The sequence below is a fragment of the Paramormyrops kingsleyae genome, chromosome 1 (genome assembly GCF_048594095.1).
Source record: "Paramormyrops kingsleyae isolate MSU_618 chromosome 1, PKINGS_0.4, whole genome shotgun sequence".
Classification (NCBI taxonomy): Eukaryota; Metazoa; Chordata; class Actinopteri; order Osteoglossiformes; family Mormyridae; genus Paramormyrops; species Paramormyrops kingsleyae.
The window spans coordinates 67801975-67829615 of record NC_132797.1 but is presented as its reverse complement, the minus strand read 5'-3'; the positions used below and the strand labels follow the sequence as shown (position 1 = coordinate 67829615).

At 41.8% G+C, this 27641-nt stretch overlaps 1 protein-coding gene across 2 annotated transcripts in view; it reads left to right on the top strand.

Annotated features, from left to right (window-relative positions):
- LOC111842431 (beta-1,3-galactosyltransferase 1) overlaps positions 1-27641 on the top strand; it is a 101228-nt gene that overhangs the window by 23968 nt on the left and 49619 nt on the right. For both annotated transcript variants that reach the window (XM_023809069.2, XM_023809136.2), the window contains exon 2: positions 6996-7139. The gene's annotated coding sequence lies outside the window, so the exon portion shown is untranslated. The remainder of the gene's footprint in view (positions 1-6995; positions 7140-27641) is intronic.

Sequence of the window (27641 nt, the reverse complement as noted above, 5' to 3'; positions counted from 1 at the left end):
ATGACAATTCTGTTTATATTCTGTTCATTTTCTATTCGACTCATGTAATTTTTTTTCTGTATTTCGTATCCTTTCTGTCTTTTCTTTCTTGCACTGACAAGGATAGTATTCCAATTTTCGTTGTGCCCAATGACAATAAAGGCATTCATTCATTCATTCATTCATTCATTGTTGTCCTGATAAGCTGGTTTTTTTCTTTTTTCTTTTTGCTAACCTAGTTGATAGAGCTTCATAACTAGCTATCTTAACGTTTTCCTGCAGCAATGACAACAATTAACTAGACTCTGGTTCCATGCGAGTGACGACAAATTGAGCCCCACTTTCAGTTAGTGACATGGTGACATGTTAAATTAATCCCCCTGGAGGGGGTTAAGCCATTCCGAAGTTTAATTCAGTTTAAAACTTTTACAACCAATTAAAGCGACACTTTCTTCTTTAAGCTTTTTTTTTTTTTTACGCGGGGAACGTGGTGCCCTGACGAACCAAGCAGCCTTAATTAAAAGCAAGGTAGCTCATCCTGTCATTGAGAAATAATCTGGGATACCATGTAAGACGTAGGAGTAAATAAAATTAATATGCCGTAGCCGAAGTGTCAGCTAAGAGCAGGAGTATTAGCAACAGTAATGAGAACAAAAAGCAGAAATAAAATTAGAAAATATGGACTTGCAGAAAAAGGGCGTGCTGGTCATTCATCAGGAAACTGGGATTTCCAGGTAATATAACCAATTCATAAGATCAATAGATGCATGCAGTGTATGTATGATCATGCATTACCTGTTACTGCTATGAAACACAGAATAAATAATCATGGATGGTGCATATGATGTTCAAATATGACTACATAATGAGCTCCACAGGACCCAAGTATAGCTTGATTTTGTTGAATTCACTCAACAGTCAATCATTTGTTTGCATTACTTATCACATTTTTAAAACAAAAACAAAATTAGAAACTACAACGCAACCTCATTCCCATTCTGAGGCTTTTGCATTAGCTGCACCTGTTCTAGAACAGTGTATACTGGCATATATGATTTTGCTCTTTTCCTGTGCGTATATACTTGGGCAATTCTGCAGCTGAGGTAATTCTATTGCCGTTACTGTAGAACCAGCCATTTCTGCGATTCATGCATGGATAGACTGGCAAGTCAGATGGAATTTGGAAAATTGGTGGGGGGAGGCGTTATGTATTTAACAGAAGAAGACAGAGCATGTTCATAAATTGCCGGGAAAGTGTAGGGGGTAGGTTCAGTATTTTAGATGCCTAATGTCTTTCCTGTAAATAGCGCGGTTCATGACCCCAGTGAATGGCTCCGTGCGTAAGAAATGGAAAAGACATCTGCTGCCAGGTCCAGTCTTCGTCTGTGACACCTCCACACTTCTCTGTTGAACACCTTAATTTATTAGAGGTGATAGCTGCTGCTTCCTTGAAATAAAGGCAGTAATTCTCTCATTTGGGACTGCAGCCCAGGCTTCTTTTACATCCCCCGAACTCCTGTTTGGCGGGCAGCTGTTTCGAGCCAATATATCCTTGTTGAATGCTTCCAGTTCTGCCCAATATTCTGGTTACAATGAATCCCCCTATTGCCCCCAGTAGAGCTAGTGATGATCATTAGCATCAACTGTTTGGGAAATGGCATAACAGATGTGCAAAATTCACAAGCAGGTGGTGCAAGCTATACAAGTAACCTCCAGTTTGAAAAGGTTGTAGGATGAACTCTGGTGCATAATTTCTGTAATATCCCCTGGTCTATTTCATCCTGATTCTCATTCTTATGGCACGTTTCCACTGCCACCTGGAACCAACCTGTACCAGACCCGTACTGCAAACTGACGGTTTTCCATTGCAAAGCATGTGCCCTGTACCCGTGCTGACATGGCCCTGCTTACTAGGGGGCCGAAAGTGTAACCAAACCGAGCTGGTTGCGTTACCACAATCTGATTGGTTGAAATGCACATTGATACCAGTGATGTGTTGATTTGCATGGATTGTCAGAAGGAAAAAGCGGCACACCTATCCATTCATTCATATGCTGGAAATACTTATCCAGTTTAGGATTGCAGGGGGTCTGAAGCTAATACTGGAGACTATGGGCACAATGCAAGGAACGACCTAGGATGGGGTGTGGGGGGGCAGGGACTGGTGTACCTAGAAGAAACCCCACAATGCCACAGGGAGGACATATACACACCATGGAACCGTGGTGGAGACTCGACCCCAGGTCCCAGAGGTGTGAAGCGACAGTGCTAACGACTGCACCACCATGCCACCCCACATGTTTACTAATTATTAGTTGCACATCGCTATGTATTAATACATTCCTGATAACTCCAAAACTCATACTTAAAAAAATAGTTGATTGAAATGGACTCGTAATGGAAATTTACAGATTACATAGCATTTGAAGCTTGCATAAGATGGCAATTCTCACATACATGCTAGCGGAAATTGACGCACAGTTAAATAAATGCTAGTAATGCACATCGTAAATCATGGTGTACACCGTGTGAACGGTAAATAATCCTCTCTTCAATTTTATGGCACTGTCACTCTCCAAACCCGACAGCCCCTTTACCAAGTCAATCCTACAACAATCGATTGCCGCACGTATCGCTTTTAAAGGTGAATGCGTACTTGCGTACCAGTTATGTCAATCCCTGGTCATGGCTGTAGCCTAGCATAGCTTTCAAAAGCCACCGAGGAAGTGTTGTAACATAGGAGCAAGTCGTCTTCGTCTGCTCTCCACTAACAATTTCCCGTTCTTTTGTGTTTTTGGAGACATTGTCAGCCACTTTTCTCAAAATCATCCAATTTTTTTTGTTTTTCAGTTTTTCCCAATTATTTCTCACTTGCACCTGGAAAACATTGTCTGTCTCCAACCTATGTGACTGATGTCACATCTCACCTCAGAACTGTGCCCGACTTTGTTCTTTTCCTTTAGGTGAGAATGAAAATTTAAGACGGACTCAGTGACTCGGGTTGTCTTTCAGTCTTCTATTGTTTATATGCAGTCGTTTTATGGACTCCTTTAAGGATCTGTTCTTCACTAAAGCTCTACTGCCATTCCCCAGCCAGAATTATTATGATTGGTTCTCACTGTGAGTATAAAATTCACAGATTGCTCCTGCTCCCAAAACAACAGTTAACTTTATAAGTCACTCTCTCTATTCCCTCCACAATTCTCTTGCAGACAAGGTCATGAACTCCCAGTCAGTTGACCTCACAGATCTTCCCGCTGAATGAACTCAATCTTTATTTACTTTTTAACAGAAGACTCAAAAACAGTAATTATGTTTACAGAGCCAGTGGCCTGCTTCGAGTCTGTAGGAATTAAAATGGGGTTTTGGTGGTTGCAGAGATTGCACTATGACGTAGCACTGCTTAATTGGACACGGATCACAATGGAGACAGCGGTATTGCAGTTTCATTGAGCAGGGATAAAGGAACTGATAGAGATGTTTTCATTTCAACTTATTTTCTGCTGGTCTGGGCGACCGTGTTAATTCCCGCATGAAGAATAACAGCCTGCGAGTAGTAGGATTTGCATGCCTCGTGCAGCGTGCAGATATGTCCCTCATCCACAGCATTTGGATTTTGGGGCACATTGCTGCAGAATTGGCAGTTGCAGCTTTGCAGCTACTCAGTTCCCAGATAGCTTGATATCTGACTAACCCTCTGTGGTACCATCCGGCTATCAAGTCAAGCCGATGGACGCATGGAGTTGCTTAGATAAATCTTGTGCTGCTTTCTGGGGGTTTGGAAGAGATGTGGACTGTTACGCACAGCACTACTCATTACTGCCGGCATTCAGAAACATCTCTAATCTTAGGTCTCCATCGGTATATGAATTTATCTATAACAGCACAGGCTGACGCCTCTCCAGATCCTACCTACAAATTGCTTTATAAAACAAACAGTGTTTGACAGATGACAGTACTAAAAAAACTGCAGACACATGTATGTTTTTGATAACATTTAAGGATTTTCTTTGTGTACGTGTGTGACAGGAGCATTGCAGAACCAGCAAGACACATTTCTTCATCTTTTTCATCTTCAGACTGACAGTTCTTTGGCAATATCTTGAGATTTGACTGCATTGCATCAGAAGCGTGGATGTTATATAATAAAGTGTGCAAAACCTTTTTCTTTCAAACTTACTTGTGGTCATTTGTAAATAAACCCGTTATGAGGTAATTAGAATTTTTCAAACAGGAACATACTGTATTCCATGACATTTATTACCACATAGCAAGTAGAGAAGTTATGCAGTGCTATTAAGAAGTGGAAGATATTGATGAGTTATGAAACAATAGCCCGAGCGGAGTGCTTGCAGTCTTTATTCTGAAGTTTGAGAAAGAGCAGACCAGGAAGCAGGATAAGATCGGCGACTTAGAAAACTCCCTGTGATCCTGGTATTACTTGAACACAAAGCGCCTCACACATGCAGTGAGAATAATCATCAGGTGGATATTTCAGAACAATTTGTACGGAGGCTTCCTCTTCTGTATTGTGTTCCTCTGAAATCTAAAGCTTTTAATTGAGATCTTGTTCTTCGCAAATTGGTGTAAAAGAAGAAGCCTTGAAAATCAGAGTAAGGTGAGACAGAGTGTATTTTCGGTCTGTGAAAACCTCTTGTTAAGTAGATTATAGGCAGCGTGAATAAATATATTTAGAATTTACCTTGTTGTCTTCCGTAATTGGATGGATAAGGTGCTTTATTGTTGTTTTGAAGTTAGTGAAGAGAATATTCAGTATTTCTCGTACAATGGCAAACTCAGTAATTATTACTTCACTTTGGTTAAATATGAGTAATTGCTAATTCACTTTGGTTAGATTGGTAATTAGAGCTGCACCCACACATCACATAAAAAAAAATAATACTAAGGCTTTTCAGGCACCACAAACAAGTCTAACAAGCAATTTGGCATTTTTGTCTCAACAAAATGACACTCGAAATCTATTAAAATGCGAAGCTGATAACTCCCATTGAAGGCTATTCCTCTGAGGTTATCTGCTCACTGTAATCGGGTTGATCTGTTCACATTACATTTATATAACTATTGCTTATAATTTTGTCGTTCCACTCTAATTCCTTTGTAGCTACCTGGCTTATTTATTGATGGGACAGTTGTGAGTCTGTTTATTGCTTAATAATGCCTAATACTAATTTGTGTTCAGGCATTTATGGGGGCAGTGCATGGGAGATTATGAGGGGCACACCATTCCAATATAAACATTTACTTCAGCGTGTCGTAGAACAATGTTGGCAGGTCAGAACATAAAAAAAATGGAAAGATAGAGGTCTGTTTTGGCAGGAGAACGATCTGAAAGGAGGGGATTTAATGACTTAGTTGTTATGTGTGTTGCCAGTTGGTTTGTGCTTTCTGAGTTTATTGTACACCACATGCTGCAGCGAACTGTGTAATGAATCTGTAATTTGGATTTTCTTTTAAAAATGGCCTCGTCCCACCAGTAAATGCAGTATCAAACTATTATAGTTACATATCATATGTGAGTTATTGCACTTAAATATAATACATTCTGTTGTAAAACATCCCTTTTGCCTGTAATTTAGATTGAATTGAAAAAGATTATAGAGTTACTTTCATCTTATTTCTGGTTTTGATGCAATTTTCAGTCTATTAGGTATAACATTTGTTCAACGCAGAATGAAGCCCAGAAGGGTGATGATGATGGCTGTTGGTAAAACAGACGGGGAAGCCGGAGGTATTATTCTGAATCAACGCCACACAAAGTGTCACTGGCCGGTGTGAGGCGTACATTCAGTTTGGTGTCACGTTGAAGAATCTGCAGTGAATGATAATTAGAGATTACCTTGATTTTATACAATGGTTTGTTTTGAACCGCAGAGTCATAAAAAAAGGTTGTTTCACTGGAGGATGTTTTCCAGGCGATACTCATTTACAACCTGGAATGAAGAGCATCCATTCACATTGGCGCAATCACAGTTACTGTTGTTATTATCATTGAGGGTTGTAAGGGACTTCAAAGCATCTGTGTCCCGCCATATAGTAAACACCAGGTGAAATATTTCCAGCTTGATATTTTGGGCTCACACCAAACACCTCTAAGTGATGCTGTCACTGTAAGACATTTAAGTCTCATCCATCCACACCTATTTCAAACTGCTTATTCGGGTGAGCGTCGATATAACGTTTATTACAAGCAATAATAGTGAAATACTATCTTCTTTTTCATAGCATTGATATAGTTGCTTAGTTTTTATTCAGCCGTCAATAACATGATGTTTAGGTCTATATATAGTTGAGTACCACCGCATTAAGCCCAACAAACATATTGCCCAATTGAATGTGGTCACAGTCCTTGATTGGCGGCTTCCTGATTTCCCAATCAGACCAGAAATAGTTTTTGCAGTCCCATGTTCTGAGTGGTTCCAGAACAACGCCGGGAAAATCCAGTAACTTATTACAATCAGTGTTAAGACATGAACAGGCAAGAATATCCCTATGCAGCAATTCTCAGAATGTGATTTAGTTATTTATTCCAAATTGCATCCCAAAATAACTTATTTCTGGATGTATTTTGCAAGTGACGTGGTTTATATAACTCTACCAAGATGCTTCATATGACTTCAAATCAAATGTCAAGCTATGGATTCCTCAGCTGCCATGGGGACACGATGGCACGATATCACGATACCTGCATTTTTACCAGCCAATGTGAAACCATTTATAAACCCATATAATGGAAACAATTCCACACAACAGACCGGCAACTAAGCAAAAGTTCAATTCATTTCATTTAATATGCATTACATCAGATCCAGTTCTAGAGAAAATAGCTGAACAGTGGTTTGCGGTACAGTAGATTCATTAATGCATTAGGAGTCACATTTACATGCTGTACAGAGTATGGTCGCGTTCATGATCAGATTTTTTTTAGAGACGTACCTTAACTGCCCTTCACTGTGTTCATCTGTAGATATGCTTATCCTTCTGAGTTTTCTTTGCAGGGTGCTGCATACGACTCGCATCGACATGGCTATTTGCTGTCCCCGCAGCCGACCGGAGTCTAGCGGTGCTTAAATCCGCTCCTCCTGCCCGCCAGCCATCTGCCTCGGTCAGCTGGACGCCTGGGAGTCTCTGCGGTCTTTCAGGTACATGAAGGGAGGTCTGGTCAGGCAGGTTTTAATGTGAGATGTTCATGTCACGTTTGCTCACTTAAATCTCCAATATCCAAGAATCAAAAGAAGAGTATGAATTAAAATCAGGGCCACATCTTATTGGCCTTTGTGTGCATTGCGGGTTAATGTCTGTAATTGGAAGGTCACTGGTTCATATTGTATGCTATATAAATAAATGAAAATGACTATAACTTACATTTGATCAAAATCTTTTTATTGAAGTTTCAATAAATCCATTCGTTTGATCACTTAACGCCCATATTTTTAAATTATTCGTGTAGTTCGTGACATTTTGAGAACATCAATATTTCTTTGTCCAGCAGTACAGAATGAAATACAACTAAGAATAAAATAAGCAGAAATGAAAACAATGAAGAACAGAGTATGTAGAAATAAATAAAACCCACCATAATGTAAGTAAAAACACAATGAGTACTTAAAGGAAAATCAGGAATAAAATAAACACAAAGGTAATTACAGAATAAATAAGAAAACTGTACAGAGCAGTGTACCACTGTGGTAAATATAGTGCAGTCTTTTTTCCTAGATGTAATCGAGTAATTGAGTATCTGTAAGGATATCAGTTGAGTTTCAACTTTTTGCTTCCCAACCCAAAACCGAAACCAGCATTAGTAACATTAAGTTTTTCAGTAACACTTTCCATGAACGTCATGTCTGTAAGAATATACGGTCACATTCACAACACATTATAATGCATTCATAAAGCATTATACTGTAAACATGGCTATAAATGTTTTGAAAAAGGCATATCACATTATAGCCATATTTATTATTTGTTATGAATGTTTTATGAAGTTTTCATCTATAATGCCCTAAAGATTTTCAGAAAATACTGCTCATTTATTGTTCCTTATTGTTTCTCGTTTAGACATTTGCTGCATTGGAATACCTGGATTTTTTGATGTTGCCATTAGCGTGTTGTATGTATTTTACCGTAGCATCTTACAATTTATAATGCAGTACAAAGCATCATTAATTCTCATATCAGTCATTATAATGTATTATGAAGGTATTTGTTGTGCATTATAGATGAACGATTTGTTGGAGCTTATGAAGTATTATAATCAACACCATAATGCCTTATGACTGTCAATAGAAGATGCTGTAATGCTTTATTAATTCTTATACCAACCATTATAATGCATTATGAAGGTATCTATAATGCATTATAGATGACAGCCTCAAGTAAAGTAATTCCAGTATTTCCTTTGATCTCCTCTAAAATGGTCTCTAACTGACCTCATCCATACTCTTCAGTGTTCAGGATGTTTGGATGCTCTTTTGCTTGACACTAAAAAGAGTTGACCTTGTGCCTCTTCTGTGCCATAGTATGACTATAAAAGTCTTTTCCAGTCTCTGTGTCTTGCGCGGGCCGTAGCCACACATTTCCAAAGTCGTGGGTTGGAATCCGTCCCCTGCTCTGTGTTTTTGGAGTCCTTCCTGTGTTTGTGTAGGTTTCCTCTGGGCACTTTTGTCCCACAGTCCAAAAAACATGCACGTAGTTGAGCTGTTGTATCTAAATTCTCTGTTGTGGGTGTTTGACCCACTAGTGGGTGTTTGAGCCCTGTAGTGGACTGGCACTGCTTCCTGGGATTGATTCCAGGCTCACTGTCAGGTTGTACAAAGATACGTTGGTACGATAAATGTGTGGATCATTCCCGTCACCTTTGTAAGCTGTATAATTGTGTTGCATGTCGCATCGTGGTTTTCTTTGGCTTAAATTCTAAGCACTTACAGATGTATATATGCATTTTTTTGTTGGCATGCAGGTCGGCATCAATACATGTGCTCAAACTCCACATAAACAGCAGCTGTTTTCCATGTGTGACTCCCCCAGTATGGTGTCTTCCTTCTAGACCTCCCCACTGAAGTGCTTTGCATTTATCTACTTCGGTTTCAATTTGCCTGCCGCCCCATAATTTTATCTTGGTTGTTTTGTAACTCCCTGGCTTCCCTTCCTCCTCCTGCTGCGACACTTAATTTGCACAGTCTGCGAAATTTGGCCCCTGTGTTTGAGTAGCCGGCCCCACACCCTGCGTGGGTTTAAAGGCTGACTCTACCAACCAGGACGGTGTGGTTTTAACATAACGCATCACCTCGCGTTTCCCAACTGGTCTGCTTTAATCACAGATCGGAATCTTATTCCTCACTGGCAGCTAGTTAGCTTTCATTTCTCTACCGAATGCCCCCCCCCCTTTCCAAACCAAAGCTTCCGTTTTCCACAATCATACACTGATGCCCCCCATCCCCCAATATCTGGGCCCCTGATAGCCTTCCCTGTTCTTCCTTATGGGCACCTAAACTTTAACCTGGTTTAGGTTATGGTGATAAACCTCAAAAGATATTGTAGCAGGGCATTCTGGGTAATCATGCCATACAGCATGACACTGCATCTCAGCTCGTTTCCCAACCGTCTGTCTTAGTGCAGGCCGGCAGCATGTGGCCGGTACCTGGGAGAGGCCGGGGATGTGAGACTCGTGGCGTTTAGATGATGCCATTCCGCCAGGATTGCACAGAGGCTGCCCGCTGGATGGGATCACGCCGGTGCAGGTGCCAGTTGGAGTGTCATTGTCCTTGCCTAAGCGATGCCAGTGGCTGCCAGAAGTCTCCCCCCCCCCCCCCCCAACGACCAATCCGGCTTCCCTCCCTCCCCCATGCTGTATCCCCAGAGAAGCAGCAGGTGGCTTCCGACTCAGGAAATGCCATCGAGGTGCCGGGCCTCCCCCCCCCCCCCCAGCTCGCTGTTATGGAGGAGCCTCTTCATCCTCCATTGATCCTCAGGTGCGCTCGAGCGCAGCCCTCCAGCTGTTCCCGCTACCCCGGCACCCCCCGGCATTGGGCATCTGCCTTTCCCGTTAATTCACTCAAAGGTCATTCAGCAGGGGGCGCCATCCTCCCTGATTTACATTTGTTCTTTCCTTCGCCGAACCATCCTCAGTGATGGTGAACAGTGTGTATCTCGAACCACATGCCTTCCAGTTCACTCCTTGCTAAATCCAAGCACGACGCCCTTCAAGAAACTGTAATACATGCATCTACATTATCCTTTTTCGTGGCTCTTCAGTATCTTCATCAGTATCTTCATCCATCACCTCGTCTTACAGTACTCTTACAGTACTCTCTGGCCAGTCTTAGGAGTAAGCCAGATATTTACAGATCTTGGCTGCTGTCCAATAGTCCCAATCATGTATAAAATTTATCCTTTGTTGATTTTCTCATCATTAATGAATATTCATGCAGGAAGTACATTCTAATCGCCAGACTCAACTTCGGAAGATGATTTTAAGATAAGATAAATTCAGCCAGAGAGTGGGAGTGACTGCAAGATTTATGCGACCATTGTGTACTCACCAGATAAGATTTAATACTGTGTCCGGTCTTTACCTTTCTTCTGTGTATATCATATCTGGACTCTCAGGACAGTCATCATTATCTACCTCGGAAAATAGTAATAGGAGCTCAAATAAAACCAAAGATTAGACATTTGTTCGGAAACCTCAGATATTTTGCTTGCAACCTCCAGCCAAGTGACAGACATAGGTGAACGATGTTCTGTGTAGTTATAAAATATTCCTTTCCATCTGTTTATTTCTTAGACTGTTTTTTTTCTCTCTCAGATCCTTATATAGCTTTGGTGTTTGGTTTTTGAGAGCAGCATAGCGAGCTGGTCTTAGTTATTGCTTTTTTTGAGTAACTGCATGAACGTGACCATTTCTTGCACGGGGGGAGTGTACGGCTTCGCTTTTAGCTCACTTACAAGAATGGAACAAAAAATGGCAACGTCGTCTGTTTTCATTCATGCAGCATCCAGCGTAGCGGCTAATCATGTCAAAAACTGAAGCGGCCACTATGGTTTGACCTGGTAACATCTCCAAAATGCAGTCTGATGTAAAGTTTTTATGTTTGTGGTTTGAAAACGATTAAATCGGGATTAAACAATTAATTGGGAATAGACATAATGCATAAACCTAGATAATATACCCAGCAACAGATACAGAAAATGGCTCCTACAACCAGTATCAGGCTAATGGGCATAATGCAAGATTTTCAAAAGTTTAAAGTGTCTTTATTTTGGCTTCTAAAAAAATGTCTTGTGAAACGGTGACCAGTCCCCTATGGTATATTTTGCATTATAAATAAGAATGTATTAACATAGCCATCTTTTAAGAGGGTTAACTATCTCTGCATAAGCATTAAGTATTAATTATGTTTACTTACACTAAAGTGTGTTTCTTGCAGGTTTTTTTCCCCTTAAGTAATGTGCCGCTCATGTTGTACAAATTATAAATAAAATACTGAAATATTTATACAAGTGAATACTTGGTGTTTTCTCACCATACCGACTATTTTCTATAGCAGTGGTTAGGAGCCCAGTCCTGAGGTAGCTGCTGCTCTTCAGAACAAACAGCTGAGATTTTTTGTGAGTCACTGCGAATAGCAAATGGAACAGATGTGACTGGTCATCCCATCAACCTCTCTCTTTCTGATTGTTCTGCTTGGAAAGGAAGCGCTCCAGGTTCTCACCTTGCAAATTTGCGCGCTTACCAAGCTAAAATATTTCCAGCCTAATAATCTGTTAGTTATTCTACTTAATGAGCTTCATTCGCAGGATATACAGTAGTAATTGTGGGCTGATTTAAATGCCATAAGTGTCCCAGCTTCTGGTTGTGTAAATCCTTAAAGGAGGACATGCAAATAAGTAGTTATTGGTGAAGCCTTTGTGGCCCGTTCTGGTATTTCGGGAAAAATGCAGAATGTGTTTGCTTTGAACGTCAGACTGCTAACCTGCTGGAACCCAGAGGTGACCTACCTGCCAAATTAGTCATATGTCACAGCGGAGACCTGCTCTCCAGGGGGATGACCATGTTTTATTTATAATATCTTCAGTTCCAGACGTTCTAGGATAATACGGGCATTGTAGTTTGATTATGTTGAGTTGTTTCTGTTATGTTTTATTATGTTTCAGTTGTGTTGCAATTTATTATGGTGTGTGATTCAGGGACATGTATATACTGTACCGGTAAGACACAAGGCAGGTTGTATATTTAAGGTAGCGAGCTACATATGAAAGCACTGACAGGAAAGATACATTTCGATGCTATCCACACAATTCTGGTCATTTATTTTTCCTTATTGTTTCCGCGTTGGGCATTTGTTGCATCGGAATACCTATACCTATAATGACATTGTCATTATCAAATTTTATGTATTTTCCTATGGTACCTTACAATTTAATGTGTACAAGTACAGTCCTTCTTGGGAGGGATATCAGTCTATCAGAGGGCATGAGACAGAGGAACCCTAGGGGTGGAATATCAGTATGTCTCAAGGCATGAGACAGAGGACACCTTGGGAGGGATATCAGTCTATCAGAGGGCATGAGACAGAGGAACCCTAGGGGTGGAATATCAGTCTGTCTCAAGGCATGAGACAGAGGACACCTTGGGAGGGATATCAGTCAATCAGAGGGCATGAGACAGAGGACACCTTGGGAGGGATATCAGTCTAGCAGACAGCACACACCCACATTGAGGGCAATTTAATAACACCAGTTTAATCTAATCACACGTTCCTGGGCTGTGTGCAGAACCACAGTACTTGGGGCAACCCACCCAAACATGGTGAGACCATGCAGACTCCACCAGCATGGATCTGGGTGACAAGAATCAAACTGACTGCCCTGGAGATGTGAGGCCACAGGGATTACCCCTGAGCCAGGAGGCCGCCACAAAACAATGGCAGTCAACACAAAGTCATAATCAGTAAGGGCAGTAAACTCCAGCTATTAAAATACGATGCTCTCAGAAATGGTAACATTATCTGTAAACGTGTGTGCCAGTTTAAGAAATTAGAATATTATATTAATAGTTTCTGTCAGCGGTTGCTGTTGGAAATAGACAAAGATGAAGCATTTCAGCAATAAAAAGAAAATGTTAAACAGCGCTAACTTGAATGAGGGTGTATGGGACACAGACTGCGGTGCAGGGGGTGATGTGGTGAATCTCTCAGCATTTTCTCGAGGTGGCCTTTGAAAATGTGCCTTTGTGACGCGCGCCGGAGTACTCTCAGCCGGGTCTGCGGCCGGGCAGATACAGGGACCCACAGCACTTCACCTTTGTCGTGGGGGAGGCCGGCGGGGCAGCACACTGAGCCACGCTGACCTGGCACGCCGCGGGGAAAAAATAGCTACTGCTGAACTTAGCTGTGCGACTCTCAGCTGGAGCCTGCTGATTGCTTAAGGGCCGCGTTGGCGCTACGGGAAAAGCGGGCGGGCAGATTAGGATGCAGGTCGGGATGCCTTCCCGGGCAAAAGAGGAAAAAAAAATCTGAATCATTTTCCCTATAACTTTATGATTCACCCACCTTCCCTGACCTCAGAAAGCGAGGGGAATTTCTTATTGGATATCCAGGTCATCACAGAAGCCCCCTCCCACCAGAACTGTACTCTGCAGTTTAACCCCAGCATACATACATTATGACATGTGAGCTTCTATATACAGCATGACAAGCCACTGAATAAGTGGTGTTTTTATGGTATTTTCAACAGCAAAAATTTATGGGGTCCCCATGATATCATTTTCAGAGCAGCCATGAGACCCTATTTCTGATGGGGGCCACCACTCACCCCATGTCTCTGTCTGCGTTTTCCTGACCTCCGTGTGAAGGGCAAAAATATTTAAGGATCTGTGCACAGTAAATCGGTCTTTAGAGCAAGATATTGCTTAATATAGCTGTATTGTATATCCGAAACATCCTTCCGAATGATTTATAATGAATGACTTGGAAACACATAGAAATGAGTAAATACCATCTGTTATGGGCACCAGTGAAGCTCGTAGTGTGTGATGCACAAGCATTTAGAAGGTACAGCATTTACTGAAGGTGCAAATGAGAACCAGACGAGAAGCGATGAAAAACCCATTTTGAGAAGCGGCACTCTTTGACAGTAGACAAGCCCTCAGTATATTAAGGATTTTTACAGGTCAGATGTATCTTTATTCTTCTGGCAGGAAAACAGTAAACCCGCTGCTAAATGGCTCTTTAAGAGTGTCTTCATGACCGAGACATTTTTTTCATGGTCCTGGTCACCGGAGCAGTACTTGGAAATACATTTTTCAGCGCATTACACAAAGCGAAAGACTGCTCCCCAAAACCAGCAAGGGTGAATCACTTATCTGGGCTGCGCCTGATCAGTGACCACAGATGAACATTAGCTGTCTTGTTAGGCGTTTGAGAGGATTCCTGTGAAGCATCTGAACTCGTTTTACCAGAGGCAATCCCTGCGATAAGATACAGCGTTTTCTCCCTGCTGTGCATTTTCTTTTCAACAGTTAAAGACAAAAATCTGTTCGTTCTGGCACTTGTAGGCAAAACCGGCACCTGGCGAATCATCAGATTGAGACAAATCCAATAGATTCATTTGAGCAAACCAGGGCTAATGTAACTCAATTATTCTGACTGCTTGAAGGAGTTCTTTACAGGCCAAGGATTTTTATTTGTTGTTGTGCAAGTGGGTAACACAAGTACAGTGAAATATTCAGTGTGGGTTGGGTGAGAGGTGATCTTAAGGATTCAAAAGGTTTACTTTCATTTGTGCTAGTACAAGTACTGAATATAGTCAGATACTTGATTGCACGTTTCCTGCAGGCTGGGTAATTCAACATAGGGTAACAAGACATGGGACAAACACTTAGTAACAGAGCCCTCAGGAGACTCATAATGAAAATAATGTAAAAAAAAATCTTACTGTACGTTCAATACAAAGAATATCCCTATAAATAAGCTTTATTTTAAGGCTGGTCTGTCACATATTCTCCTTGCCATTAGATTCCTCGCTGAAATTTCGAGTAGAAGCACATAATTGGCCCAACTTGGGTTTAGTTTGTAGAGTCTCCATCCGATGAAGAGCAATTTGTGAAGCGGCGAGATAAATTTGCTCTCTGACAGAAAGCTTTGGTTGCCTTGGTGGAGTTCGCTCGCCCACTTTAAACAACCCCGAACCTCCAGCTGTGTAAGGATCCCAATGAGCTACCCAGAGCAAAAAAAATTAATATTTCAAAAGATGCACTGCCGTGCTCTCTGCTCCACAGACGGACGGCTCGGACTGAGCGCGCCTAAATTTGGTTTTATTAGATTGGACTCTTTGTTCATTTCCCTTAATGTCTCGTGACTTTTTTTTTTTTCTTTAATAAGTTGCCAGCAAGAGATTTATTATAGTCCTCAGAATCATAAAAGATACAGCTGACTTTTCATTGCTGATCTGCAAGCCTTGGAACGGAGGCAGTGGGCCAGCATGGTACCAGTAATCATCGCTGGCTTCCTGTGCATAAGGTACCTCTTTGGCCCCACACACAAAGATCACGGGGGCTTGGAAGGCGTAGGCTTTCGTCAGCCCCGACAGCCGCATTCTGCCCACTTTGCAGTATTCCAACATGGCTAAATTTCCAGTTCCCTGGCAGCTGGAATTATGAGAGGCCTTCTGCTACTGGGACACTAGAGGAGATGCAATGTGTTGTGCAGACCCTCGTTGGTTGGAAAATAGCAATTCTTTCTGCAGCTTTGTGGACATCTGCAAGGGTGCTCATTCCACAAGGAGCCCTGTTTTCTTCAAGATATTACATATTGGAAAATAATTATGCCCTTACTAAAGACAAATATGTTTTCTCATCGTTGGCAGTGTGTCCTGAATGGAATTCTGGTTCATCACGTGCTAAAGGGTAATGAAAAGTCATTCGTTCACCAGGATGGAATGTCCTTAGATGGTAGGAGGAAGTTGTAGGGAAAGGAGTGAGGACAAGGATGAAAATGTGTGCAGGGAATTACAGTATAAGGTGTCATTGCCCCACACTCAGTTGATTGTGTCGGTGACACAATCAACTTACTTTGACAAATTTAGCCAGATGCTAGCAACAAATGCACAGGCCCTTCCTCGCAAACAGTTGCATGAAATAATAGTAGTAGCAGCCACACTTACGATTAAGCTCCGCTATAGCATTTTCAGCTAACAGCGTTCTGAAAGGGTCATGAGGCAGAGTTAGAAATGTAGGCGTTTTAAAGCCAGCAAGCTCCTGTGCTGATCAGCGATCAGATTTCCCAGCCCCAATCCTAGAATAAACCTATATACACTGTAAATGGGTCTTGGGTCTGCAAATGCTTAGCGCAAAACTAACGAACACTCAACCAATCCAAGAACCACGGGTGATTAATTTAAAATTCACTGGCAAATCCAATCAGATTTGTGCGATAGGCATTGATTGGCGTAAATTGCAGAGTTCCCTGCACGCTTGATCATAGCATTAATTTAAGCCTATACTTGATATAGAGTCACGATTGACCTGACATGGTAAAAATTGGGTCGCAGTGCAATTAAGGTGGAGAACCCCTGATTTAGGGGGCACATTAGAGAGGATGCCAGGATTTTCAAAATATTTCCTAATAATACTTATTTAATTATGTAAAGTATAATACCTATACAGTTGATTATATGTAAGAACAAAAGGCCTGCTTGTTAGAGTAGCACAAATCCAGGGGGGGGTTTCTGTATATGAATATATTACAGTAGCATATAAACAATAAAGACAGAGTCATTACAGAGTCTCTAAAAGGATCAGAAGTATCTTTCTCTCCCACCCAGAGGAAATCTTTGTGAAGGGATTATGATTATCTGCTTCTCCGTTTGTCGTGTTTTGTTCAGACATTTCACTGTGACTTTGCATTACATGACGACCACTAGTATACAGCTCAAGACATTTTTGACAGTGAGTTGTTAACATTAATGTCTTTTATTGCCATTATGTTTGGTTTGGCTTGTATTTGGAGCGTCAGGGGATGGTTGAGAGTTTCTGACTATCTTCATACAAAGTTACATCTTCATGTTGGGGGATCGAACATTGCTCAGTGGCATTATAAGCCCTGTGTGAATCAGAGATGAATCGTAAAAGGCTCTTTTCGGTTTCCGTTTTTCACTATGGGGGGTGTGCAGTTTTCTGCTGAATCTTACTAGTGGCAGCACCATAACAAAATTGTGGAAAAGCAGCCATTCTTCTTAGATGCATCCAAGCAGGTGGCTGAAATCTCCGCTGCCTGTAGACGGCGTTGCCCTCGAAGATCATGATTAGGGTGGGCTCCGATAAATCAATATTCCATTAAAGGTTCTGTTGAAGTAAGCATGAATCCATACACAAAATATGCTCTTGCATTTTTAATGCTTAGAAAGGATTGTTCTGATTGTTGCAAAACAATATTCTTTAATGGTCACAGTTTGCCAGAGAGAGTTTTTGTCAATAACTATCTTTTTGTCTTCAGGATTTTGAATTTCTGTCGTTTGTGTGACACTTACTAATTTAGGTGCAGCTGACCAGCTCCATTAACTCAATTTCAGTGGACCCTGCTGAAATGCTAAATTTGTCATAAAAATGAAAAGGTAAATGCTATGGGTTAAAATGGATAAATGCCGACAAGAAAGTCAATTTTTATAGCTTTTTAACATTTAGTATTGACATTGCTGGAAAATATTGAAGATTCTCCGATTCTAAAACTTTGAGATGGGTTGGCTCCAGGGTTGGGGCCATTCTGGAATGCATTCGTTAATTCCAATCCAAATCAGGAAATGGAACTGGAGTTGGAATTTAAATCACACTGAAATTCAAATTCAATTCCAAACCTGTTCCCGTAGTTTTTTTTTTTCCGATCCCAACTCCATTTCCATTTCCTGATTTGGATTGGAACTGATGAATGCATACCAGAATGGGCCCAACCCTAGTTGGCTGCCCGTCCGGGATTATTCCCTTGTTTCCAGAATAGGCTCTGAACTCCCATAACCAGGAATAGGACAGGCGGTATTGAAGATGAATGAATGATGAATGAATGAATGAATGAATGATTCTAAAATTCTGAATACAAGAAGGAGCATTTTAATACAAGCTCATTAGCTATGCAAAGGGTGGTCTGTTTATTTTGTGATAATACGGTAATTATGTAAGTCTGGCTGCTATCCAAGCAGTAATAGGATAAAGACTTAGGCTGTGCACTCTTTATCTGCTTCAGAGATTTGACTGAAATGAGGCTGTTTGGTGAGTAAGCGATGCTGCAGATGGGATTTCACATCACAGTGAATGACCTCAGCAGACAAACGCCGTGTCTCATGGCTCAAGTGTGACTCAGGTGGTCCAAGATGGATGTATTGTGGTTCCACAGGTGGTCATTTGTACTGAGTACCCCTATGAGACGGTGCTCAAACTGCCAGCAGGACCAGAAGCCTAAAACCAACCCCCCCATAACAACTGGCCTTGTGTTACTCTAAAAATGGCAGCTATGTTTGCCATGTGTGAGTCAGGTGAGATTAAAGCCTAACCTTCATTAATTTTCACCTTCCCCACATTTTTTTATGTATGTTATAAATTGACATGTTTGAATTTGTAATTTTATCAGACTGAGGTTTTTTACATAAATTCTGGAAGATTTTTTTTTTTTTAATCAAATTTTATTTTCTGTATTGGTGCAATAATGGTTGTAATGCTGTTTTTTTCCCCCTCTCCGCATCCCCCTTCCCTCTTTATTATTGTCTCAATTACAAGAGCAGACTTTAAACACAGTAATCTGCTCCAGAATTCACTCCCCAATGTCATGTGTTTTTGAATCCAGCCATGGCCCTCTGACCCGTAAGGGAACTCAGTCATAACACTGCAGACCTCTGTATGGAAATACTGTCTGCTTTGCTCAATTGTTAAAATGATGTTTATTGAATGAAATATGGGTTTGGGGCGGCTGGAGGCTTCTTATTATTTAGCTTGAAATATTGATGTTTTCTTAGTCGCAACAGTTATGAATATATTTATTGAATTTTGTGTAATAGGCATGTATATGGTATACTAGAGTGGGTGGTTAGTACAGTCATTAAGAACAATAATTGGGATACAGTTGTAAAACTTTGACAATGAAAGGGGACCCCTAGAGATGTGATGCCCTTATCTATGGGAAGCTTTAATAGATTTGCAAAAGGAATATTATACATTTACCCAAAACATTTTATCATTTGATGTTTTACCTGAGCACAGAAGGTTATAATAGCAGAATACAGTCTCTCCTGGAAAATGAACAAGCAACCTTCTGGTACCACTTAGCTGCTGCAGACTTGTGGAGGCACAAGCAGAGCCTAGACAGGAGGTCAGTCCAGCTCTGCAGTTACACACCAACTAACCCTAGTCCATCCATGCATCCATCCAAGCATCCATCCATTAATCCATCCATTTTCTACCCCTACTTGTGCTATGCAGGGTTGCAGGGGTCCAGAACCTATCCTGGAAGGTATGGGCACAAGGCAGGGAAATAACTCAGGACAGGGCACCACCCCATGACAGACACACACACACACACGCATATATCTTTTGTGGGGACCATTCCATTCATCTGTAAAGGCATAACCCTATCTATAAGTACAACAGCCCTAACCCCTACCCAGCTCTAACCTTACACGTAAGTAACCAAACAAAATATAATGCATTTTAGGTTTTTTATTGCAGATTTTTATAAAATTGAGTTTCCCCTTGTGGGGACATTCTTTTGGCAATCTGGTCCCCACAATGTAATAATTACAACAACAAAAACATACACACATTTTATCAAAAATGTCTCTTTATGTATTTCTCAACTCTAAGGTGTCCATTGTACGGATATTAAATGTTGAAGGCTGTACATGTTAATAATAAAGGACGCGAACACTTACACTTTTTAATTCCAGGAAATGTGATTATTATTTTAAGTTATTTTATACTCTGCCTGGCCGTGTCTCACTTGGCCGTGACACTTTCCTGCTTTATGTGGAAATCAAAGGCACTTTATCCCCTTGTTTGTGTGACTGAACACTCCATATTCCTGAAAATGTTTCCGTGGGTACCTTGCTCGACTGGCTAAAGCGTGCGTGTGATCTGACCAGGTTTGGTTTCCATCTGCTACCGATGTCTCACTGTCCTGTCCTCGACTCCTGTCACTCCTGCGAGTCGGCCACCTCTGATCCGAGCCTCAGTGAGGACAGTCATGATGTCCCTGTAGTACTTTTGATGACGATTTATCTGCCGTTTCACTGACCAGAGTCTTCTTATGGCGCTTGTGTCTGACTAGTCCTCAGCTGGTTTGACTGTGTATTGTGCTTTTGTATGCTCTGTGAAAAAGGGGTTAACTGGTTTTAGTTCATGTGTGCAAGAATGGTGTGTGTGTGTGTGTGAGAGAGAGAGCAGGTACAGTATACCTTACCTTATGGGGACACAATGTCCCCACAACGTGATGAATACCCGTTTTTTTCCCTTATGGGGACCAGTTCTCCTGTGTGTGTGTGTGTGTGTGGATTATGTTTATTTTACATTGTGGGGACCATGGTTGGATGGAATGGTTTTGGTTAACTGTGTGTGCATATATGAATATCATTTTATTTAATAACTGGATAAAAGTACAATTTGAGCTGTCACCATGTTACAGAATGTTTTAAAAACTTGCATAAATTCCGAAATATTATGTTATTAATTACCTATAAGACTTATAATTAATCAAAATGGGGCTGTTGAGTTCATCATGCTGAAATGAAATGGATAATGTCAGACAGGATTGGTGATGCTTCTCACCCCTGTCCTGCTGAAGTAGGGTCACTTTGAAGAAGACCGTAAATGCCTTCGGACTTGAAGAAGACCGTAAATGCCTGGCTTGTCTTTTTGAGCTTTTCTGGGATTCTTAATCAGTTCCAGTTCTGTATAGGAAGCGAAGGAAGATGGCCTGAAATCCTTGATGTCATTTCTGGCTTTTCATTGTGCTACCTGCTGCATTAGCTATTTCGTTGTTTAGAGAACAACAAGTTTTTGTGTTGAGGTGGGATTGGGGGGTTCAGTGGAGACGAGGCGGGGTAATTGATTTGTAGCGAATGCATTCTTTTCTTCACCTGGCACCTGTATTAGACATATGAATCACACACCATTGATACAATTTCTCACTCCATTCTTGCATTTTTAGCACGTCATGACATGATTCAGGCAAAATATGGCTTTATTCCCCTTTTCAGCAGCAAGCTTTTGGCTCTCCTTAAGTGTGTCTTAAGTGCTTAAGTAACCTTGAATACCCCTCTTCAAACATCTTTGCCGTTAATGTGGGGAAAAAAGGTACAGAGGCCCAGCATGTCTGACTCCCGTTTGATAATTGGCTATAAAAAGTACTGTAAAGACGGTAATAGAGGGGGGGAGTGTGTCCCTCTCTGGAGACGGAGTCAGGTGACCACGGACTTTCACTCTGATTCACTCTGCCTGTCCATCCTTCATGTCTAAATTGATATGTTATGTTCCTTCTGAACTACTTGAAAACCCGGCCCGAACCTGACACCCCTTCTGATTTTTACAAAAACCCTTTAGGCAAATTGTTTCAGGCTTTTGACGTGACACGTTTGTCAAGTACTCCTGCTTTCCATTAGTATTTTGATGTGATTAATCACAGCCGCCGTCCATTAACTTTTCGCAGTCGCTGGCTTTCCTCATAGCATCTCGGGTAGGTAACGTGTGCATCCATCCATCCATATTGTAGGCTCATCTAGCCAGTACTGGACCCTATTCCAGGCAGCACAGGCCGCAAGGCAGCGGCAGCCTGGCAACAAGAAGTACTGCCTTGGTATGTTTTACCGATTGCGGTCAAACACTTGGCCGCCAATGAAATAAAGCATCATCATCTCCTGTGACTGACCTGGAAACATGCTGAGTTTGGAGGATGACAGGTGCGGGGAAGAAAGACCAACCCACCTTGAAAATGGCCATGCCGTGCCTGGTAGGGGAACAACTTGGATGGGATGTCTGTCATACTCTAAAGGCAATTTGGAGACGTCAGTTTGCCTCACTGCGTGAGTTTGGTCTGCAGGCAGAACCCTGCATTCAGGGAAGGACATGCAGACTGCACACACAGAGAGCTGGGGGGGGGGGGGTTTGTACCCCTAAGCCCTGGAGGTGCGATGCTACGTTGCTACGCGCTGAGCCCCCGTGCTTCATTTGCAACTATTAAAAGATTATCATAATCATATTATTTTAGAAAGATGATCATCGGGGAGGCTGCTCTGAAGGAAATGAGCCTCGTTCGTGCGCAGATGTGCAAAATCGTGTTCATTAAACACAACAGCCTTTCCGCCGTCGCCGTCTGATTGGGGCGCTCATGTGAGGTTTTGCCGAAATGAGTGCGGTGATGCTTAGACACCAAGCTCTGTTCTCGAGGTGTCAGGGGAGGGGCTTGGGCGGCAGGGGGCTGGGGGGGGGGGGCTGGGGGGAGCGCTCAGATGCAGCTCTGCTCGTTAGCATTTGTGGAGGCAGTTTGGCAGCCCGAATAGGTCTGGCACATGAGGTGTCTCTGATGTTGTGAGCATAATGAAATGGAGCAGACAGTTTCAACTAGACGCCCCGGTGATAAACATTGCAACCAGGATTTCTGATATTTCTCCAGCTCAATTTGTTTTCTTAATACAAAACAAGGTTTTTCAAGGTACATGAGCATTTTTGTAATGTATGCATATTTATTTATGAGCAGCTCATTGGGACAGATCATGCAGGGTGCAGTGGGTAGAACTGTTGCCTCACACCTTCAAGACTGCAAGCTTCAGTTCCCTTCCTGGTCTTTGCGAGGAGTTAACATGTTTTCTCTGTGTTGCAGGTTTCACTCCATGCTTTCAGATGAATTATCACCTTGTGCATAGTGGGTGAAAGTGTGCATTTATGTGCCCTGCAATGCACGGGCGTCCCATCCATGGTGTAGCTCTGCATTGTGACCTACGCCCTCCTTATGACCCTGTACTGGATGAGCAGTTGGAAGATGGATGGATGGATGGATGGATAGGTGAGTGGTTGGATGGATGAGTAGTTCGATGTGTGGATGGACTACTGGATGTGTGGATTTATTGAAACAATCTGTAAAGCTGGATTTGTATAATCCTATTGAGGCTGCAATCATTCACACACAGTGCTGATTATTCAGTGCCTTTGAAGAGCTCTACCACCTCTATTATGGGATGCCTTCTTGTGGAATTACAAAATATTATCAGATTTTTTGTCATTAATATTTCATTCAAAAAACACATAATGATGTGTAATAATTCTTTTATGAAAGAGTCCCATATTTCATATGTTTTTTGCAGGTACCAGTTCACTACCAACTTGGTGTGCTTGCTTGGCACCAGTTTTGCCCACTCCTCCAACAGATTTCAGTTTTCAAAAGTCCTCAGTGGGACTGGTGAGAATTTGGGTTGAAAAACTCCAAATGCATTCACCTTTTCAATGTAAACCTCTCCGCTGTAGCTTCGACCGTGTGCTTTCAGATACTATTGACTGATGCACATTTTCTCCTGTCAGAGGCATTGAACCTTGCAGCTGTTGATGCTTTTAGCATGTGACATTTCTCAACTTTGTATTTTGGCATTATTTTTTAAGGACCAACCTGAACTAGTCAACGACTGGGTAGTACAATGGACCTTTTTATTTCCTGTTGACCGAACAGACTGTACTCACAGCGGTATTCATAAACCTCAGAAACATTTTTTTTTCTCCACCAAACCCCTTATCCTGATCGGTGCCTTTCAGTGACATTGTGTCTGACATGCTTTGAAATGTCATTGATCTTCATAGTTCAGTGTTTTGAAATTCTTCTACCTGACCAAGACCCAAGTCCCAGTGCTAAAAAACTGTCACCTAAACGTGTGACAGTTGAAAACAGCTGGATGTTGTAAAGTACTGAAATTAATTGTCACTGAAGTGCAATGATATAGAGCTACTTCATAAAGATATATTACAAAAACAGCACCATTTGAGAGTTCTGTGGGACCAGAGACTTCAGCCACACGCCACTGAATCATGAAGATCTTAGAAGAGCGGACCTGCTCTTTATGAGACGACGATTTGAATTTAGATGACCTGTAAAGCAGTGCACCTATGTTTCTTGCCTTGTGCCCTTTGCATCATGGGATAGGCATCAGGTTCACCGTAACTTTGTGCTAGATAACCAGTAAGAAAGAAGATTAGGGAGCTGATGGATGGATGGATGGATGGATGTATGGAAAGCAGTGTAAAACATTGTATTTTATACCAGTGCAATTCAAGGCTTGAATTACCAGAATGTGAGACTGAAAATGGGTACTTGCTGGCTCAAACTTTGCTGAAGCGCCTTGTGTATTTATGTGTGTGTGTGCGGGGGGGCGCAGATATATATTCCGGCCTCATCAGCATCTATTTCATCTCTGTTCTTTCTCCACTTTGGAGCAGGAATATAAATTAAACTGGTATACCTGATAAAGCAACGCTTTCCCACAGTAATACGCTTCCCGTCCTGGCAGCTGGGGAATTATTCATCATTTTAGTGCGGGGACTGGAAAGGCCAGGAGCATTATGATTTCAGGTCAGAGGAAGGCAAATTAGGAAAGGAAAGAAAGTCATTTGTAGCTTCTAAACTTTTGGTCCCCTCGTTGGTTCATGTTCAGCAGCGTAAGCAAGCTGGCTTGTATTATTTTGCACCATGGGTCTGCAGATGGGTATTAATCTGATCTGAAATATTACCTGTAAGAACAGCAGGGGAATGGTTCTGGAGATTTTGATACAGATGAAAAAGGGGGATGAGAGGTGATGTTCGGAGGGTAATGGGAAATAGAAAAAAAGCAAAGGGGCTATTTAACTGCTGAAAATAATAACATTCACAGCAGCAGATCCTGCAGCTCTGGGCTCGGAGTGCGCAGCCCGAATCCTGTTTTTCATCTCTCCTAGTAATTCAGCAGGAGGGCGGGCAGGTTTGGGGAGGGGGTGCAGTCACTCATTTCCAATAATATTCTAAAAACAGGCAAATAATTACAACAATTAGACATATGAAAACAAACAAAGCGGGCACAAATTAGACATAATGGCACCTCTTTGAAGAGTTGGGGGATAAATGCGGGGGAATTAGCCGGATGGAGTCCCATTTGCACTGATTTCAGTTACTCGAGAAGCCTTAGATTAAAGGTTCTGCTGTCTGGGAAGGAGCTGAGAGGCTGGAGCCGCACTGAGCTTATGGGGATGAAAAGGGGGCATACACAGCAAAACAGCCAGGCCACTGTACCACGGATGGGGGAAGGAACAGTAATGCATGTTTGAAAAGGACCCGGGGCTGCCCATAGAGGACTATTAAATTGCCTGAAGAGGAGGCAGCTTCTCGAACATAATAATGATGAATATGGCACCGAAGAACTGAAGGAAAACATATTTTTTTTCGTTTAACTTGGCCTTGGTGAGGTGTTGTCTTAATTGACGGTCAAGGGAGCCTCTGTCAACTCGAGTCAGCAGAGATTAAAGCGTCTTCAAGCGTGTAAATGTCTGCTCTTCTGTCAGAGGATCGACTTTTATGGTGATCTGTGCAGATTTTGATGTATACATTTTTTTTTTGCTTGCGGAAGATCCATTGTCAGTTGTAGTATCACCATGATATTACATTATTTAAAGTTCAGCAAATTAATAATTTAAGTTTTCTTTTTTTTTCATGTAGGCATTCATTTTATCACCAAACTTGAATCCTTTTCGTGAAACAGGTAAAAAAAAATACATTCAGAGGCATTTTATCCCATTATAGGTGTTCCTTGATTTTTGCAGATTTTATATTCGGTCAAAAAATGACAGCATGATCTAAATGGTGTGTTTCATTCAGTCATCTGCCCAAACAAGGCTAATTAACTGAGAACTAAGCTGGAACCAATGCCAGGCTGTACTATGGTTTTGGCTGGCCCAGACGCATGAACACATATGGTGTTTAGCTGCCATTTAATGAGGCACTGTTTTATCAGTGTGAAATCATTTGTTTGTTAAATGTGAACCTAATGATCTGTATTTCCTCAAGATTTGCAGGGCGCAGACCGTCTTGTTGCCGTGAGCTTCTCACAATGGATAAAAATACCTTCGGTTTGCTATAAAATCTGCATTTTTTTTAACAATGATATAGTGGTCTGGTTGTTTCTCTGACTGATGCAGCAACAGTGGAAATGGCAAAAATGCCTAAATGTTGTGACATGGATTAATTAAGATTAAAGTTCATAATGTAACTAGTTTACCACATACTGTTCCCTGCTGATTTGGAACAAAAGGGGAGTGTCATCGCTAGTCAATAGTCCTCACGTTTAAATTGCCTGTGTATTTTAAGATGGACTCATTAGCAGATTTGTGTTAATTATTGAATTAGCTGTCCATTTATTGTTATCCTTTGATTTGGAAGAATCCTGGTTGGGTAGCCATGTGCAGCTTAGATCGTTCCTGTTCCACCACAAATGATTCAGCTGTGTGGTAATTAGCACAAGGGGTTAAATCAGGTGCGTTATATGAGGGTGAACCCTCACCCCTGCTCTAAGCGATGGGTAGTATATCAAGTGGCTTCTCTTATGTGTTCTTGTCTCTGTAAAGCTCACTGAGGGATGACTCTGTGTCCAGTTTCATTCTGCATCACTGTACTGTCATAACACACTTGCGCTGACAATGGTAAAGGCTGGACAGCCGCAGTAATCTTGCCCGGGCGACCAAACCACAATACACTGCAAGCACTGGGGGGCTCTGGCAATGTTGTGTGCAGGGGGCTCGTTCGTTTGCTCCTGCGTCTGCAGGCGGCATCTGCAGTGAAATTGTGGCTTTCAGAGGGAGCTGCAAATTGCACTTTCTTTTTAATACACTTACCCAAAATTGGTCTCATCCCCGGCCAGATATCAAAGGGTAGGTCTATTTAGGTGGGGGGAGTAACTATTAGCCCAAATGTGTGTTTGATTATCGTGACACTGTGTGTGTAAATTGGAGCCACAGGTGGCACTGGGGTCTGCCAGGTATCACGCTAAATGGATTTTATTAATAAATGTTCTTTTAGGGAAAGTGAAACTGAAACTAAATCCACAACTTTTTTCCGGCTCCTCTTCTCGGCTCAGAATTCTACCAATCGTTTTAATCCAGTTTCCCAAATAGTGTGAGATAAGATAAGATAAGCGACATTTAAGAGGGGAGGGGTTACGTGGCTGAAATCAGGCCATGACCAGAAAGAAATTTTCAATGGGGGGGGGGGAGGTTCTGACATCTCTACTGATAGGTAGATTGATTTTTCCAACCAAGGCGGGTGCATCTCCATCAACTTTGCCAACCAGGGGGCTGAAGCTAATTTTGAGGGGGGGGGGGTTTCCAAACTTGTTATTTTACTACGTAGCAATGTTCTTGGTTGAATTAAGCACATCATTTATTCTGAAAATAATAAGAATCGAGTTTATCCACCGTTCACTTCAGACGGATTCACTATGCAGTAGAGACAGTGATCGCCTCGAACATAAGCAGCACTAATACTGCATCCCACAAGCTGCAGTGGCCGTGCTAAAATAATGGCCAGTGGTGGCAACTGTAATTGCCTTTGCCACTCCAGTGTAAGCGATTTGCTCATCACAGGAAAACAGAGTCACAGGGG